We start from the raw sequence: 20,543 nt of genomic DNA, 5'->3' as shown, positions 1-20,543 counted from the left end.
TTTAGGCCAATATTATACTGTTAGGCTTTCATTTTTTCATGAAGCTACCCTTTTAAACCACTAAGCGTAGGCGTACACATGAAACTGAAAATTGAAATATGAATACTCACTCATAGATCACTGGTCATGGTATAACAGACTGCAAAAGAGAGGGAACTTGACACTGACATTGCACATCTTACAATGATTTTATATTTTGATGGTTAACCAAAAATATTTTTATATATTCAAGAACTATTTGTATTGGACCTATTTTGGACTCAATGTAGTGGCATTGTTTAGCTGCTGGGGAGGTTGGGCTGGTGGTAATGCCCCCCTGCCTTCCAACAAACTCCCCCTGTGGCTTTGGTTAAATTTAGACAGGAAGAGGAAAACTGAATTTAGCCATTTAATTCCCCAAATTAGCTGGTTCTTGTACAGCTGATTGTTCTTCAAGAATAAGCATGAAATACGGGCCTCCTCAAGGGGAAAGGCTTGTAAGGACACCCCACCTCCAGTCTTTCATGTGATCGTCATATGTCTGTGCTCGACCAAGAAAAAAAAAAAAAAAAAGACACAACATCAGCTCTTTGTCAGCCAATACCCCAGACAGTTGGTCGTCTGCATGCTTTCCCTCACTCAGGGAAGTGTGTCCTCCTAATTGCCTTGAAGGTAGTGTTGCTTCTTGAGAAGCTGTAAACCCCATCTTGAAAGCAATGGGGTGTCACTTAACATCAGCAATTACAAGATTCAATCATAAACTGCTCAGCCATCTGAAAAATATTAGGATAATCATTTTTTCCCTCCTCGAAAAACAAACAAACCCAGTGAACACACTAATATGCTGTTGAATGGGCAATAGCTTTTATGGCTTTTTTCTCTTTGAATACTTTTTTTTCTGAGCTGAGCAGCTCCATTTCTCACCAAACCCAATGTCTGGAGGGAATTACAAAGTTAAATTATATGCATATTTACACACATAGAAATTAGCTTTCATTGTTGCAGAATATAACTTTAAATGCCGTTTTGAGATCAAATTGTTTGGTGGATGGAGTTTATGAGATTCTGTTGGAGTCGGGAGAAAATCCTCCAAGTCAACTCTCCCTGCTTTTTCCGACTTCATACTGTACGAAGGTGGAAAGGCTCTCTGACAGGTTTTGAGTCATACATCCACTGTGTTTTGTTTTTCTGTGAATCAGTTGTATGTCTAATCGATGTCATCCCTTCTGCATGTGAGGTGACAAATCTGTCCTGGCATCACAAAGAAATAGCTTTGCTCTCTCAGTCAGTCAGTTTGAACTCAAAACTTCTGCAACTGTCATAATGTTGCCAAAGGCACAGGTAGGCTACAGTGTGACTTCTTCTATTCCACTGTCATTTCACCATCATTATATTATTACTAACATTTGTACTATCAAAACAACAAAAACAACGACTGTTCTTCAATCTGAGCACTGTGTCGGCATCGTTTGTTGTTTCAACTTAGCTGCCAATTAGAAATTAGGGAAAGAAGGATATCGACAGGTTGGATACAATTAGCTAATTAATAGATTAGCCAACAGAAATACAACAATCAAAAGTTTGAACTTCTCAAATGGGAAGATTAGCTACTTTTCTCTATTTTATGTCATTGTAAATTGAATATCTTTGGATTATAGACTGTTGGTGGGAAGAAACAAGCAATTTTCACAATTGTCTGATATTTTACACACTAATTAATTAATCGTTAATTATAAAAAATTATCAGAACGATTATGATATGTTAACGATATATTGGTTGGCTGATATTGGCTTATCACAGATATATCAGTATCAGTATAACAGTTGTCCAACTGTTATTTTAAACTGTTGTTTACTATTATTGTTTACTGTTATTACTCAGTGCACTGACGTCATTTTAGACAATAAAATGTATTGTGAAACTGTAAAATATTCTGCCTCCGGTACATATTTTTGTGTTCAAACCACTTTTGAGGGATCCCTGCAAAATCCCACTTGCACTTCTCATATCGGCATCAGTCGGGCTCTAATAATAATTGTTAGTTGCAACCCAATTAAAGTACTTATTTGAATAAAATGCTTTGTCTCATAGACAAATTCTCCATTTTGACATGAAAAAATGTATACATTTTTATAATCATTATTTGAGAGTAAAAGTATAACACTAAACACACTGATTATAAAACTTTTCCAGACTTGACCCTCGATAAAGTTAAATAAAAGTTTCAAGGACAGAGTTGCTTTCTCTTTACTTATGTGCAGTGTTTACTTTATTTAATAAATTATAGAGGTAGTACAGGTTTGCACATCAAGCTCTGAGGCAGGGTGAGGGGATTTAATTAAGAGAGGTAAATATATCATTTCGAAAGACAAAATGCTAAGAAACTTAAATAACTCAAATGACTTTGTCCTCAATGATAACCACTTTTATGGGCAAATACTCCTAATTTATTAAAGGAACCCTCCCAAATCATAATGTGCTCTTCCAGCAGCGCCAGCTTCCTATTCTGGGCAGTTGGCATCCATTTTTTATAATGGTAGATAAATCATTCTGGAACAAAGCTCATCAAATCTTTTGTGTACAACACACTCAAAAGATTGATTTTCATTGTTCTGAGCACAATGACAGTAAAGATCTATTTCTATTCTATTAAAATGAAGCGGTCAAGAGTTAAGTCAGAAGATGAAAAACAGCTCCATTATATTCACCACCTGTCAATAGTATATCTGCTCTTTTCATCCCCGCCTGTGTGTAAACAAGAAAGACTCTGAGCACTGTCACCTATTCATGATACTTCACTCTGAAGCCTCAGAGGGGAGAGCAACTGTCAGTCAAACTGATAGAGACTAATGAAACTGGAGGTCCATGTAAATTTTGTATGAGGTTTTGGGGAAAAGCTTTCAAAATGAATTTACTTGACTACCTGCAATGCATCTAATGCGAGAGCTCACTTTTGGCTAAAACAAAATAGCAAAGCTTCTCTCATTGCTTTCATGGTCACCTTCAAGGCCGAGGCACTGTTATTGCTGTCATAAAGCTCTAGATTTACTATTGCATTTGGTGAGTTAAGATGATGCATTCTCACAACAATCCTCCCCTTCGATTAAGGGGATTTTCTGTGCGAAAGTTTAATAGCTTTTCACCTCAAGAGGAACCGTGTCTTTCGTGGTGATTGATGCCTTCACTGTTGATTTGGTGCATGATAATTAGTGAGAAAACAATGTAGGGATTCTCAGTAGTGAAATCAATTTCACTCTCTGAGACCCACTGGCTGCAAAGGATTTGTGTGTGTGTGTGTGTGTGTGTGTGTGTACGTTCTCTTTGTCTTTAGATCATGGATAATAAAATAACACAGTGCCTCAGTACAGGCTGTAAAACCGCTGTGACTGTAGAATGACTTAGCAGCAGGGATATAAATTAGCAGCTTTTACGGTTTTAACTTAGCCATTGATAAAGTCATGCAATAACAAAGAATGAGACAAAAAGATGGGAGATAAATGGAAAGTATCAGCAAAATTGAACCTAAAAATGTAGTGTGTTCAAGTTCAGTTAATTTTATTAGGTTTAAAAAAGTCCTTCAGAAGCCGTATCATAAAAGCAAAGATTAATTAGGAAAAGCAATCGTGCGCTGCCTTCAAAGCTTTTAATAACAAACCAGTTAGATTTGGTTTTTAATCTTATGTAGTTAAAGAAAGGAAATAAACTGAAACTCGTTCAGCAGCCCTCTTTCACACAGACCAGTACTTCAAGAACTTTCTGCTTCACCTCTAATAAGCCTTTTACAGCTCAGCCTTCTGTACCATGCCAACCCTTCTGATAGCTTCAGCAATGTGGTGCCGCAAATTAAAACCAGATAAGCAGTGTGGGAGAGACCATCCAAGACGATACGTTGAAATGCAACTCATTCTGGCATTAACGCAAAAATGTTTAACAGCAACAATAAGCTGCAAATCTTTGTGGCAAGAGGCTATTGTTATGTCTGCCCGAGTCAAATCTAACACACCTGGAAGTCTGGCTCCTCGCGTCTCGGAGGGTTATTCACAGCTCTCTGACTTGTCGGCCTGGCATGCTTCTCCGAGAGGAAAAGTTGATCAAACATTTGAGGAATTGACCTCCTTTATCAGATTTTTACCACAGAGAGCCATTCTGTAGCAGAGGCAAACAGTGCACTTCCACATTCAAATGTAAGTGGCAGCAATGAGGATCTTACACCTCGTAATATGGGTTTCTCTCGTCATTTAGAATAATATTATCTTTCTGATTCCTGAAAATGAAATTAAAATTGTCTCTGCCTTGGTAATCTGCCTTATACTGAGTAAAACATAGTAAGCTCCTTGCAGGCATGCACCCATTTATAATAAGCAATTTAACATGTCAGTCACATGAGTGATTAAGCACCATTTTGCATAAAAGTCACAATGGCAGGCTATCTAGGTTGGACTTAATAGCCTTTTCATATCACTTTAAACATGTCACAAGTGAACAGAATATGGTCAGATTCAGGGGTGGCAAAAGTACACATCTTCTTTACTTAAGTAGAAGTACATACTTGTATAAAAGAAGACTCTGGTAGAAGGAGAATAAGTGATACAACTTTTTTACTCAAGTAAAACAAGCCTTTTCTCCCCTTTCAAGTCTCCCTCTCTGTCTGTTCTTTGTCTTGTTACGTCTATATGTACTGATAGGTTGGAAAATAAAAATAAGATAAAAATAATTGATAATTCCCCTCAAATGCATTCAAACTAAAGTAACAAGCCTCTTCTGAGAGTGTAAGAAGTAGAAAGTACAGATATTCGTGTTAAAATGTACACAGTACTGATACCTGAATAATCTATGTACAGAAACGAAGAATTTGTACTTTACCTCCCACCTCTGGTCAGATTAATGCAAACGCAAAAAAACAGTTCACATACCAGAACAGTCTCTAAAAACAAATATGTTAAAGAAATTCCAATGTTTCTTTAATCCATCTATGTGGATGAATACATGAATACCTAGAAAATGCTTTACATACAGCATGTAAGAAAATAGGACATAACCAAGATTTTCAAAATGCCATCTCTTTAACAGGTAGATGAAGTTTTCCATGTCAGAAAGGGCCTTTTTTATAGCAGTGTGGAGGTCTAAGACACGAACTGACCTCCTGACCTGAACATTTTTGGCCACTTCCAAGAAATCCAATTAGGCTCTGCCAACCTCGAGATGTCTCATCTCCAGTTTCTGTTTATCTGCCCTAAGCCTCAGTGCTTTTCAGATTTCCCATGTAGATTTCAGCGTACATTGACGGAAATCACACAATTATCCAGCACCTCCATGTTAGCTAAAAGCTTTAAAAAATATCCAAAGTTTGTTTGATCTTTCATTTCTGTTTTACAGTTTCAAGTTGTGGCTTGTCTGCACAGCAACAGCTTGTTAGGTAGCTGGGCACCATCTTCCTCGGTTATTAATTGCTTATGGAGGAACAAATAGAGTTTAAGAAAGCCTGCACAAAACCACAATGGGAGGCTTTGTGAGAGAGTTGTGTTGCAGTTGCAGCAAAAACAGCCAGTGATATTGTTTTAACAGCAGTGATAAAGCTAAAAAATCAAATAAATCTGTAAAAGAAAAAGGAAAAAAGTAACTCAACCATAACTTCTGTCTACAGATACAACTAAAAGGAATATATGTAAAATTATTTATATGCTAAAAGACCAACTTTTTTCACTAAAAACAAAACAAAACTGAATAGTAACTGACAAATTTATCATATATAGAGTATCGATACATAAACGAAATACCTGCTCGGCTTAGGAATTGTAGTGCTTTGAACTAAATGGAACCTCAGCATGCTAATATGCTATCAATGACAATGCTAACATGCTGATAGCAGGTATCATTTTTACAGTCATAATTTTGCAGGGTAGCACTTAACAGAAAGTTCAGATGAGGTTGATGGGAATGGCGTTCGTTCCATGAAAAGTTGAAGGATGACAGTCCATCAAACAGTTGTTGAAATTTCTCATCTGACTTTTCTACTAACGTCAACCTCTTGGTGGTGGTGGTAGAAAAGTCAGGGGATCATCATAGTCAGTAGGATTTATCCTCTGGGGAGCATGAATGTCTGTACTAAATTTCATGGCAATCTATCAAGTCATTGATGAGATATTTCAGTCTGAACCCAAGTACTGGACAGATTGACAGACCAACATACCTACCCATGGAGCCATTCTGCTAATATGGTTAAAAACACTTCTGCTACCAAAAGTGCGTGAACTGAACACTAAAGTTGCCACAAACAAACTGAAATGAACCTGAAAACTGCAGAAAAACATATCTCTAGGAGATCCTAACAAAAACTGTGAGCACTGCTAAATAATATTTACATAATGTATACGTTTCAGCCGTTTAGAGACATACTTATCCAGAGAAACGTAAATGAGTCAGTATGTAATGGCTCAGGGACACAGCCACACAATGCACAATTGCCATAGGGAGCAAATCTCTCAAACTTCCTCTGTAACTACAACACTGTCACTGCACTGCGGCCTTTCCTGGACAGATTTATGGAAAAACAGACACTTGTAAAAAAACAACATTGTCACACACCTCTTTACACTGTGAACCCTCTGTCTAAAAACTCAAAGTGAGAAGTGAGAAAAGCAGCATACTATTGTGAGGCTCAGAGGACAACACATTTGTTATTTAAAATATCATAAATCAAATTGTTCTGTGTATTGAGCGTTCAATATTTCCTGAGACTAAACAGTGATTTTCCAATTATAGCCTCGAAATCAGGCACTTCAGGACAGTCAAAAAAATAAAAGCAAAAATGTTAACTTTGAGTTTATTTGCTCTAATCTATGCCTCAAGTATTAGCATGTTTAGCTAACTAACTTATCAGCCTACAACAGAAAACCTAGTATTATTTCCAAAGGAAAGGGTTATGTAATTAGCTAACTACATTATTCTGTGGGGTTACACATTACTTTAGAAAATTGGCTTTTCAGGACTGAAACATCCACCCTGCAGGAGCCAAAATGCTACCACAGTACTGTATGTTAAGAGTTCTCAGCGCTGTTAGGGGCTCTGTCCTGGAGACATTTGCACTCAAGCAACTGAAACCTGCATCAGACAACATTACGTTTACAAATAAATGGTTAGGGGCTAAATTTTTGGTCTTTAGCTAAAAAAAGCTTTAAAAAATTGCTTAACTTTGAGCGGTAAATCTTCCACTTTGAACTGTATATGTGACGTGACAAAATCTTAACAGAAAATGAAGCAAAAACATACAGTGTGGTACAAGCAGGTTACATTTGGAAGAACAGATGAGCAAAGAGCCGACATCTGTGGCGAAGTTCTTGTCTGAAATTGCCGTTGATTGAGAAGGAATGATGATCAGCACTTTAATTGTTAATCAGCGTAAGGGCCATTAGATGTGATTGCACAAGGTCGTTAGACAACCATTGAGACGCATTCAAAAGCCCCCTCGTGTGTGTGTGTGTACGTGTGTGTGTCTTTAAGTGTGTGTGTCTAGCTGCATAAAATCAGGATGACCTGAGGATGTAAGTGCGGCTCTTTGGAGCACGCTCCTCATGAATGATGAGCTGACCTCTGACCTCAGTGTGTGCGGCAGCATTGCAAGATCTTTCTGCCTATAGAGATTCTGCTCATGCACTGATCTCTGAGATAGGAAACTGATATGACATGCTGACAAACTGATGGAAAATTTGGTTAATATTATTTCATTATAAACAACTCGAGCAACTTGAAATTTGAAACCTCTATCATTTTTTCAGGCTCTAATTAGATAAATTACAGTACGTTTTGGCAGCTCAGAGATGGTTCTGTTACATCTAGAAAAGGCTGATGAGCATAACAGAAGCAAGTTGTTAGAATACCAAGGCCAGTCTCTGAACATATACTCCTAGCTGTGCTTTTATAAGAAATATCAGAAAAGAGCTGTTCACTATGAGTAGCTAAATTGATAAAATCTCAAAGCAGCTTTGATAACGGCTGATAAACACTGCAAACCAAAGATCAGTGAGTGAGTGAGATGCCTTTAAAAATGATGTGCCACTACAGTGATGGTTAATCTTCCAATGGTATAAAGGAAGCACTTTGTGCTGCGGGGACCGGTGGTGTTTGCAACTTGATAACCAGAAGCGTGTGGTGAAACAGCAAACTGTATAGATAGATCAGAATAATTCATAACTATTGATTCAAGAGACCTTCTCTAACCTATTGACATGTTTCAAGTGAGCATACTCTATATCTGTCTGTATCTGATCTTTGATGGTCTGTATGAACAGGTGTGTGTGTGTGTGTGTGTGTGTGTGTGTGTGTGTGTGCTCCAGTCTGACTGTCAATCACGCACAGCCTGATTAGAGTCGCATACTATTTGCTGAGTGACTCGTGGAAGGTCACGTAATGCTGATGGCTGACAAGACCTTGGATAAATGAAATATGAGCTCATGTCATTACTGGCAGATCACAGTTTTTGATATAGTACAGCCCTTCAAATACGTCTGCAGGTACACAGGAATGAAAAAACAATATATTTAATCACTGTTACGGAAAATACTTGGTTGTTTTTGGATGGCAGGTGTCTCTTAAAAATGTATGACAGGAAACCCTTAAACATAGTTTCAGTCGACGACTTAACCACTGTTCTCATTCAGTGCACGAGGTATATTAACCTGGCGGTAACCATAGCAACAGTACTTCTACTTCATGCTACATTACCAGTTAATTTTCACTGGTGAAACTGGCTCACTAACTATGGGTTGAACGGAGTTTCCCCTTTTGCCGGTGGTAAAGTGACCTTGGTAGAGTCGTCGATGGCATACAGAATCTTGACTTGAATTAAATAAAAATACCACAATGAAAAATGCACATAAAGCATCAGAGCATATGTATCATCTGCAAGATGTGCTCTGAAAAGTAAAAGTGCTCCTTATGCAGAAGTGCCCCTTTCTAAATGTTTTTTTTTAAACTATATTTCATATACTAAATAACTGGAATATTTGTTTTCATGCATTAAGATGGAAGCAGTGATTGAGGTGGAGGTCATTTTAACAGTAAACAGTTGTGAGGTTTAATCCAATAAATCCTATTTAATGATGAATGATTAAAATCTTAATCTACAAAAAAATGGGTAACTACAAGTCTAAAATAAATGTAATGGAGCAGAATGTTAAATATTTGCATCCTTAATGTGGCATTCAGAAAATATTCAAACAAAGTACAAATACCTCTAAATTGCAGGAAGTCCAGTTCTTAAACCAATATACCGTATAAATTTCAGCCATTAACATGGTATAAAAAAGCTTTAACTTTTCTCAAGTCTCAAGAATTTTGAAATAGTTTTATAGGTTATAAATGTCTCTCATCGACTTAAGATAGTTTATACCATTTTTTACACCAAAATCAGCAAAGTAGGCTATTGACTCCTCTTTCATATTCAGAAAATGAGTTTGCCTTGCTTTCGATCTGTTTTTCCCCTGGTGTGTCACCCTCTGGTGATCTCCCCAAATGAGAAAAAAACAGAAAGCAGCATATAACTAAAAAAAACCCTAATAACCAATAACATCCTCAATTGGACACACTGTCTTTTTCTTAAATGGATGAAGGACATTGCTGTAGAGTAAGATATCATCAACACTGGTCCAGCAGCCGGCAAGGATCAGGTCTTGACATGGACGACAACATTAAAGTGGTTATTATTTTATATCTTTTACTTCCGTCTCTCTTTCAAACTCAATGCAGACTGAACGATATTTGAATGCTGCTTAAATGGAGACGGATGGAAAAGCTCACCAATGTCCTCAACTCCTACGTGCATAATAGGGGCGAAAATTGCCAATTGCAGCTGGAGCTAAAGAATACCTATGATTGCTGCAAAGTTATTTCACCTAGGAATGTATGCCAATTGCAACCTTTCCTACGGGAGACAGAAGCCAGATCTTAGTGGTTTATAGTGGATTTTTTTATTCAGTGTGAAAAGCGTATTACTCTGTACAGTGCAGCAAATAGGAACACACTCTAAACCCCTACCAGCCTATGGTTTCTGACTCCTAGAGGAGAGAAACAAATAACAAGGGATGTTTGGCAGGATCAATATGCTATCACAAAAAAACATTACCTACCTTGGGAGAGAGGAAAAAACTTCCCGAGGACCTGCAATGACTCTCTGCATTTGTCCTTCAGGCTCATTCCTGGATTACTTTAAAATGGTGTCCTTGAGTAGTTGGCCTAAAATCAAAAGAAGCAGGCTCCTCTCATACGCACAGTATGAACCTTTTGTTATTCCATCCAGTGTTTGGGTTTGGCTGCACAAGACAAAGCTGTCAGATCATCCGAGAATGAATCATCATCTCCAAGATCATTTGTGAAACCAACAATATAATTATAGTAGCTCACGGGAAAGAGAGGAGTACAGGGAAAAGCAATTAAAGGGTGTTCAAACAACAATATGATGATAATACAACATAGCAAAAAAGAATTACTGTAAAAATGAAACACTTGGCACTTAGAACGGATCCTATTTGGAAAGTTTGTTGAAGCTTACAGTGCAAAAACAGATGTTGCACGGTCATTTCCAACAATCCTGTGGTCAATTCCCCTTGTAAACTAGTCACATACCGCTAATCTAAGTCTTCCTCCTTTACTTTATTGCTTTTCGGGGAATCACCCTAAATTAAGGCCAAGAATCCAGTATCTCTGACACCCCCAACGAGGAAGACAGATGGGCGAGAGATTTATTAGCGGTATAGATCTCATTGCCCCCAGCAGTTCTGCAACATGTCATTTATTGAGAAATGTCACCAACGGAGACATGATATAAACCTTGTGTAAAGTCTCAGCAAATATCAATCACCCCGTTCTCCTCCCCCTTGCGCTTCGACAATATTTGAATTATCTACGACTATGTGAACGTGGTAGAGCTCAGGATTCCTCAACCTTGGTCCTGAATCACCCGCGGGCCATCCAGGGATTACTCTACAGGGTAGAGAGAGTGATAAACCAAAATCTGATTAGCAAATATATTATCCTGTTCATTATGTATGTGATAAATGCTTTGTAAGCGCTGTGAAATGACGCGGTGAAACGATGAAATCTCACAACCGCAAGGCTTCCGACAGGGGTCTCCAAATTAGATAAGAGTAATGTTTTTATGTAGCCGTTTGACAAAATCTAACATGTGAAGCTGTCTGTCTTGACTTTTCTGTAACCTCCTTTTCATCACATCGAAGACTTGATATACTGATTACTCTACAAGCCTCTTCTGTTGCGTTTGAGATATTTCCTTTTCCATTTTGGATCTGAAGTGCTGTGCATTATGTTTTAGTTTCCCAGGGATCTGAAGAATACTGCAGATCTAATCATAGCATTGCATTCACACTCGAACCTCTGCTGAGCCAACAGTGACACTGTGTTTTTGGGATCGCCTTGAGGGAAGCGAGATTAGCTTTGATCGTACACACACACACACACACAATGCACGAACAGACATATTGTGCCCTGTCTTTCATCTGTTCTCACTGTTTGATTCCATCTGTCAATTCTTCTGACTTAATGCACCTCAGGGTCTGTGTTTTGTCTTTGTCTCTCTCTCACCCTCTGTGTGTGTGTGTGTGTGTGTGTGTGTGTGTGTGTGTGTGTGTGTGTGTGTTTTTGTGTCCCTTTGAGACTGGTGGGAAGAAGAAGAGAGAGACAGACTCTCCTGCCCTCTCTAAGGCCTTGGAAAAAACAGACAAGGTGATTTCGATTTGATTTGTCGTGAATCACAAAACATTAACTCAACATGACACTAGACAGACACTACATACAGGCTGTGACCAAACACTGCATGCCGAGCAGTATCCACTGCATGCTGACAACGCTCAAAGCTTTTCAGCCTCTTCTTTTCATTTGGTTAAACTTTTTATTATTATGTCAAAATTCAACAGCCTACTGTTTAACTGAAACTTCAACAACAAAAATAATGTAGTATTATCAGTATTACTGATAGAGGCGTCCTGAGCTGATGCTAAGGATCAGTAAAGTAATCCTTTCTCTGATGCACCCTGCTGTGTTTTGTCCACGTCAGTCTGCCAGTGCTTTATGACGGCCGGGCTCTACACTGCAGTATTTCACCCTATATGTGAAAGACATCTGGAGAGTGTGAATGTGAAAAATGATTTGGGCAGTGTAGACACAGAGGTTGGCGAAAATGTGCAGACTTGCAACAGTGTGTTATTTCTCCACCTTCTTTCTTATTAGCAAAGCAAAAAACAGAGTACAAAACATCCAGCTAGCAGCTTCTTATTTTTGGCTGATGTGCACTGTTGCTTTCCAGAGTTAAAACAACAAATGGCGGCAGTTCATATCAGTAACGTCTGTAGTTACATTTATGATAATTGAACAATTATACAACACATTTTTAGAGCAAAACTGACATAAATAGTTGCTGTTTTTCTCTGTTTTCTCAGATAATGAATGGAATCTATCTTTCAGTTTTGGGTGGTAAAGACAGACAGCTGAGGACTGGTAAGTCAATCAAGAAATTGTTCAAATAAAGCTCGGCATAAGTTTAGTATACCACTCATGGCTTCACCTTCCCTCTTAAAATATGGAATTTAAAATGGATATCACAATGGGGCCAAATCACCAAAGACTCATATTTCTCATCTGATGTGCACACAAAAATATTATTTCTCCATTCAGAAGAACATCTATCCGGTAAAATTGTTTTCTTCTGGCCATCCATCGTGACCGATGATGACTTCTACTTTTGTTTTGAGTTCTTTAGTGATTGCAAAGTCCAATGCGGGATACACACTGCCTTCCATAGGCAGTGCAAACAAAGGTAGAGGACGGTGTTAAGATTAGCCACAGCCATGGATTTGTGACTCCTGTGCTTCTTTGCCAGGTACTTTTCGTTCCTTTTTTTCCTCAGCCATCTTCACGCCTTCATAACAAAGTCGGCGCCAGTTGGAACGATCAGCCGCTGCTGTTTCTAGTGTAATTGGATGCTTTCGCACTTCTTAGAAGAGATCTTCAGGCTGGTCTTTGAGGCCCTTTTCTTTGTCCATCAGCTGACTGGCGTCCCAGCCTCTGCTGATCATAGAGGACCTTCCTTGGGATGCGTGCCTCTGGCATCCTGATAAGGTGGTCAAGCCATCTATGGTGGTGGTGTAAGATGGATTTTAATGTTTTGTTCATTTTTAGTTTTGAGGTAATTCTATCATTGGATCTTGTGTTAATGTTGTAATTGTCTACTGTAGATACTGTAGATTAAGTGCAAATATTGTTTATATATGTATTTTAATTGAATATTGACCACAGAAAGCGTACAACAGGAAGACGTGAATACGTCACAATAGAGTCTAGAAATCTTGGATTCATTTTTTAGATTAATCTCCACTTTCTAGTCAGTATTCTTTTATAATTCTTTAAAACATTAGGCCTTAGTATTTTGATTTGACAACATAGACTGATCAGCAGGACGATTTGGCAGCAGTCCCCATTCTCTGATGTATTGGTAGGTAAACACACACCACACACATGCACAGATGCACCTGAATGGAGAAGGAAGAAAAGAAACCAAGTGCAATTTGATTGCTCTCTGAAGGGCCGAAGGCAGATGAGTGTTGACAGCATGCAGGTAAAGACAGGCAGCTGCCTTCAGCTTCATTGAGTACAAGCAGCCAGGTGGAAATTCACAAATACAAAGTTATTTGATTCAAAAGCACTTTACTCACTGAAAAACACCCTTCTTTTGTTGCGGCAAATTGTTCAGTCTTGAGTGCTGTCCATTAAGCTTGTTGAAGTGGGCAATATTACTGCTGCCATATGGTGCACAAGCCCACATCGGTGTAATTTTCCCTTCATCCACCCTATTATCATTTAATCATCTTTCTGTGAAATCCAGTGCATTCAGTGAACCTAACGAAAAACATTCTGCAAGATTTAAGAATCAAGAGTGATATCGACAGACGTAAATGAAGGCTGCAGTGTGGATGTGTTGAATCCATTAACTGTCGTCATACTGATTTCAGATCAATTATGGATAAAATTGCACCAATTGTGTTAAGAGTTTTGTTAAGTGTTCATACCACTACTCTGCTCTGGCAAGAGTTTTTAAATTCAACATGTTTCTCAGAGCTGCATTTTATTTTTCTTAGACTTAAAGTGTCTATACTAAGAATTTCAAGTATGTTATTAAATATTTGTAGTTTATTTTCTACTCACTTTTTTATGAGCTTGAGGCCATAAGAAACCAATTCCACTTTGAGAGTCAGGACCCTTATAACAACAGTGGGGTTTCCATGTCTCCATGACCTTGGAAGTTTTGTGATTGGGGTCAGTAGCTACTGGATGTGTCTCCCATGTCACACTGAATAGGCAAGAGGCCAGATGAAAAATGATTCAAAGTCCATAATAAAGTGGCCAAAAGAAGACAGATGAGGGACAGCAGGCTCTCCCACTCAAGTATGGCCTGAGGGATATGGCCAGACTTAGACCCACGGTGCTTGGCCTGAGCAGACGACATAGATCTGCCTTTCCACCCACAAGGAGAGGAATGTCAGGGAGCCAGAGTTTGTGCGGGCAGTTGAGCAGTACCAATGATGTGCATTGGCTTGAGCTTACCTCTGTGAGCAGGGCTGGCTCTGCAGTAAATCTCCACAGTCGGGGCAGGACTCTCTTTCCATGGTGAGTTGAGACAGGGTCAGTTGGGGATACCCCAAATACCCTGGCCGTAAATCCCATCCTACAAAGAAAAATAAACACACCAAAAAGCAGCTATAATATTTTCATGATAACAACAGTTCAAATAGGTATGTGTATTTTGAAAGAGTCGCTGGTAGGGATAAAACCATAGTTTTTAACCCGTATCTGCAGTTCCCCTCAGGTTTACGGGGCTTTACAGCTTCTCACAGCTCATTGTTTTGATTTTGGAGCCCCTCAATTTATTGTTTTGTTTCACTTTCACTGCTCTTACAGTGTAATACAAAGCCTTGTGAAGCTTGTTTAACCCAATGAAGCATTTGACAGCTGAAGAGACAGATATTTTCCCTCAGGAGTTGGTGGAGAACAAAACTGTGGTAAAATAAGAGCTAATATTAGACTTACATTCACCAGGTGACCAGAAAGAGAACTTAAAGGTGCTCAGCCACTAAATGTGGCATCCCATTTCCCCCTTCCTTAGCATTCATGTTACAACACTGCTATGGTTTCAATCATCTGCCTTGTCAAGTGGTTGCCAGATTGTGCACTAGCTAATGTTGCTAACACTAGCTAGCAAATGTTATTGTTGCTAACGCTGGTTAATGTTAACATTGCTGACACTAGCTAGCTAACATCAGGGCAGTACAGTACGTTGGGTGCATACTGTAGAACTCAGCCACTCTTTTTTCCACAAAGTGGCAACTACCAAGAAACACAGATACCAACGATGTTATACTATTGGCTGACAAAGTTAGTAGAAGGTGGAATTATCCGTTAGAATTCTCACATAGACATAAACAAAACAATCATTTTGGATTGTTAACCAACATTGGAAAATGATTGATTCACAATCATAATTATGTTTTTAAGGAAAAAAGATGCTTTGATTTTGCACCTTTCTACAAGCTCTGTAGATGTACTTATTTTTAAAAATGATTTGCATTCATAGAAATGCTATCAATATGACCGTTAAAATTAATGCTTATGTCATCCATATCTGTTGGAAATAGGAAAAGGTTTGCTGGCAAGTTCGACAAAAAGTCAACTTTAAAGTGATATGTCAGTGCTATGTTGCCCACTAGTGGCCAAAAAACATTAATTGCGGGTTAATATACAAAAATATTAGATTAAGAATGAGAACTGGGACCCAGTGTGCTTGTCTTGGTGCACTGTTCGACAAATCAAATCTAAGTACGTCCCTGCTGGCACACAAACATCCTTCAGACAATCCAGACAGATGTGCAGTGACACACTGAGTGTCTCACCAGGCTGATGAAGCAGAAATGCATCTGTTTACATTGATCACTTGACGGAAAAGTGCGTTCTATCTGCTCGTCACTATTTCTAAGTAACGCTTCTCATGATTTTGACATAATCAAAAGCACCACGTTTGTTTCTCTCTGCTTTGCCACTGCAACAGTCTCCTTTAATAGTGAATTTCAATTTCATGCAACCTCAATTAGCTCTCATCTGTAACAGCTGAGACACAATGGTTTGAAAATAGAGGCACTGTTCATATTGTACAGAAAGAGACAGGGGGTGGGTGGGGGGACAAATAAAGCCTGTAGATAATACTGTGTCAGTCTCTGCTGTCCCTTATGTACGCATGTTTACTTCTTCAATATGTATGTTAGGACGCTTGTTTTTTACGTACCGCAAACAGAATGCAATTAGCAGTATTGGCGTGGACAGCTTTCTTTGATGTTTATGAAAAGAAACGTTTGAAGAAGAAGGGGAGACGCTCAACAGCAAAGCCTGGTTGCCATGGCAGGGCTGACGCAAAAACAGGACCATCCGCACTCCCTCCTCACACACACACACACACACACACACACACACACACACACACACACACACACACACACACACACACACACACACACACACAGTTGTTGGCTATTTTAAGCACCACAAGACTGTAATTTGAGTGCTCCATTTTTGACCATCGTGACTTTGGGTGCAGGTGGCGAAAAGAGAGTCACGGATCAGAGGCTGACAGGGGTGGAGGTTGGGGTTGGAGTGTGGGGCTATCAGGAGAGGGTATAATGGGAACACTACCAAAAGTGCCAGCAGGCAGGGTCAGGGGAGCCACTTGTTATCCCGCCCACCTTTGCCCTGTTAACACTCTTTCATCTGCTTTCACAGAGAAAGCCTTCATGTACGCAGACATCCTCTTGAACTGCCTGTCGAATGCAGCCTTAAAAGCATTTTCCCAGCATGAGGGAAAGTTTTGTCTCGGATGTGCCTCTGTAGAAAACATCTTAAATTGCTATGTTTCTCGTGCAATCACAGATTCTGGACAATTGCACATGATTGTTCATAACGCCTGTTGGTGTTTTCATGCTGCTGATCACAGTGGGGGACCTTGTGCCAGTGTGTGTGACACAAATAAACACCTTTGTGACTCATTCAAGTGTACTATACTGTAGTCATACGTTGTACCCGTACTGACAGGAAGAGCAGCAGCACTGGACAAATGCCACTTTGGATTCCTTGCGAGAGTGAGTGGGTGGGAGTCAGATCTATTCTCGGACCTGGACAGGTTTGCTTTTCAGACATCAATTAGCCTGGAAATAGCAGCAAGTCAGAGGGATTATTACCAGGATGAATCAGAGAGGAGGCTGACACCTGCGCCACGCTGTTTATAATGAAAGATCTCAGGCAGCTGTCACGAACATTTGGCTGAAGTCAGAGAAGCTTACACGTGACTTCATCTGAAAGCCTGTGGGAAACAGTCATTTTCTTCTTTCCTTTGTCTTTTTCTTATCATTTGTCTTTCTATTACTATTGATATTAATATAGATTATTTATGGAACAGAGGAGCTTAAGATGAAACCAAGACAAAGCCATATTATCAAGCTGTGGTTAGGGTAAATCAACAGGTTTAATGCAGTTAATATAGACGTCTTAATGTATTTGTTGAATGTTGCAAATGGTTATGTATAAGTATGAAGAGATAATTAGTTCAATTATAGGTATGTTGCCATTAAGGCTGATGTAAGAACAGTCTATCACTGCGGTTTAAAAGCCTTTCAGTCTCTCAGCTGGATTCTCAGTCTAAAAATGGAAGTAGTCTCCACTAAGTTCCCAAGCTCAGCCCCACATTTTCTAAAACAGGACTGATTCCTTTTGGGCAGCAACTAACGATTGTTTTCAACACCGGCTATGGCTCAGGAGCTAGAGCGGGTCATCCACTAATCGCAAGGTCGGTGGTCTGATTCTCAGATCCCCCAGCTGCATGTCATAGTAGTATCCTTGGGCAAGATACAGAACCCCAAATTGGTCCTGATGGTCCTGGTTGGCTCCTTGCACAGCAGCCTCTGCCATCAGTGTATGAATGTGTGTGTGAATTGTTGAATGTGACAAGTGTTGTAAAGCACTTTCAGTGGTCAGAAGACTGGAGAAGCGAGTCTATTTACCATTATCGATTCATCTGCTAATTATTTTCTTACATTACACCTATAATTGTTTTTTAAAGAATGTTGTCTCTCTCTCTTTAGACTCTCTGGAACAGATTATAATGTAGCTAATGTCTGACAGGTGTTTTAATATGTTCTGCACCTCATTTATATCAGCGACAGCAGGCTGAATAACAGAAACACCTCTCTGTATAATGCTATACAGTTCACTAGCACCACAAACTACATCCTCCAAAATGATCATAAAACTAAAGCCATATCTCCCTTTTCAACAAAAACTGAATTTTATAACCTTCATGGAGGTAGGACTTATTACAGGACCTTTCAACATTAAATTCTGTAATGGCTGAAAGCTCTTCCTGTTATGATTTTTAATCACTAATGGCTCTGCTCCAGGAGAGATTAGCAACTAATCAACGTCTCACAGCAGACAGCCTGGCTCAGTTTTCACAGTCAGTAGGAGCAGCATTCACATTTGGTGTGGACACGCTGCCCCACTTGGTGCTTCTACTCCCACCCACCACCATTATCCCATTGCTTCCGAACCAACTCTATATTTCTCGGATTATCTGCTACATTTATGATTTGTAAGAAGGAATGCAAGAGAAGATGTCTAATGAGTTTTACTGTGGCTGGATTCAGGTTATACCTGCACAGAACAAGCCTGCCATGACAACTTAGCAACTTAACATGGCAGCTTAGAAAATGTCATTATCTAATTGGTCCTGGTGGAAATGGTCGAAAATAATAACACTGGCTGAACCAGTGCAACTGTCTCCTGAAACAGATTCTTCAAATCAAATCTCTTCCTGAATACTTACATTTCCAGGCATACTGTGACAATGTGCCTCAGTTTCATTCAAATACTGTAAGAACACCACATGGGATAACATGGGTTTGAGTGTACTGAGTGAACTTTAACCAGTCTATGGATGAAACTGCAAATCATCATTAGTTTGCAAATGGCTGCCATTCAGAAAGAGGAAGAAAAGGAAGGAGAGAGAGAAAAAAAGGAAAGGTTTAGTGGGAGTTCAAAGTCAAGAGGAAATATGAACCATCTGTGCAAGACCTAATTTCTTGGTTGTAAAAAACATTTTTGTATATTTTTATTTCTAATAACCGGGCAGAGTGCCCTGTGGCTGTATTCAGGCGCAGACTTCAGAGTCTACGGGCAAACAAACAGTCAAGCAATTAGTCAGTGGTAAAACACACTGTGTAGAACAGTAATACCGCTCAGAAATGCATTTGTTTCTCAGAGGTCACGTGTAGTTTATAGCCGCAAGACATTCCTGTCAGTAAAAATCTGCCCACAGTTTTGCATCTTCAAACACGAGTGGCAGAAGAAAAGTGCCCTTCATACAAGAATTGCAGATATTTTTCCCCATTGTTTCTTTTTATATCTAAGTGTTCTTGTGATAAAACTCTTCTGAGTCTTATTTCACTTCGTCACAAATTGAGCACGTTTCCATGGCAACCACACTGCCGTTAACCAGCTGTCCAATGTGAGGTAACATAGCAGTTAACAAGGAATTCTATACATTTCATTTGTGATCACATAGATTAAGGAAAGCTGTTCTCAGTACTGGTGGAGGTGAGTGTTTTCCTGGCTCACATTACCTGGGCCTCTGTCAATACAACTAGCTCAACACTGCCTCATATTTGCTGATATTTTCTGATTAAGAGTCAGGTCAGGTCTAGAAAGATGCAATTAATTTTAATAGAGTGATATACTTGTAATTATTCATGCAGTTTTGCGTGCATGTACACAGAGAATTCAAACATTGATGCAGTACACAACTCATAATTCATAAGTATTCATTATTTGTTCCCACGGCTTCCCTATGCATTTAACACCCTCTCTGAGAAAGTACCACTGTATTGTGCCAGTGCATGCCCTATGGCGTGAATGCATCAGTTAGACCACCATCTGGCAGCTTGTGCAATATTTGTCCTGCTGTGCTCTGCAAGTGCCCCTGCTGAAATGGCAGCATTGGTAATGTAGAAACAGCTTGTCTGAGATGTACAAGTCTTATTTACATGCCTGTCCCCAAAGGCAGAAACCAGCTTGCAGGCTTAGTTGAAAAATCTATAATTTAGCATGAAGGCGTTAATGTAAAGCAGATATTAAAATACATAATCTAAGCACAGGTCATTGGTAATAATGTGTGAATGTATACCACGCACAAAAATATGCATTCACAGATACAAACGTGAAGTATACCGTGATATAATTGAACAAAAAAGCCAAAAAGACTGAAAAGTGTGCATCCCACCACTCTAATAAGTTACCATGACAACCTGAGAGTGGAGAGGATCGCCCTCGTTGCGCTTGAGCTCACTTTTGTTGGAAAGGTTTCCCTTTCTCTCCTGTGGTCTGGAGATAATGATACATCATCTTTATGAAAAGAATATATTTCCCACAAGAATGTATTATAAACCAAACAGAGAAAACAACG

General features: G+C 39.2%; 1 protein-coding gene across 10 annotated transcripts in view; it reads right to left on the bottom strand.

Annotated features, from left to right (window-relative positions):
* shisal1b (shisa like 1b) overlaps window positions 1–20,543 on the bottom strand; it is a gene marked incomplete at its 3' end in the record, with an annotated part of 105,827 nt that overhangs the window by 46,523 nt on the left and 38,761 nt on the right. For all 10 annotated transcript variants that reach the window (XM_084363733.1, XM_084363731.1, XM_084363728.1 and 7 more), the window contains one exon: window positions 14,591–14,711. The remainder of the gene's footprint in view (window positions 1–14,590; window positions 14,712–20,543) is intronic.

Source organism: Pagrus pagrus (genome assembly GCF_965226575.1).
Source record: "Pagrus pagrus genome assembly, chromosome: 10".
Classification (NCBI taxonomy): domain Eukaryota; kingdom Metazoa; phylum Chordata; class Actinopteri; order Spariformes; family Sparidae; genus Pagrus; species Pagrus pagrus.
The sequence above is the reverse complement of the archived record's forward strand: the minus strand, read 5'-3'. Positions and strand labels throughout refer to the sequence as shown.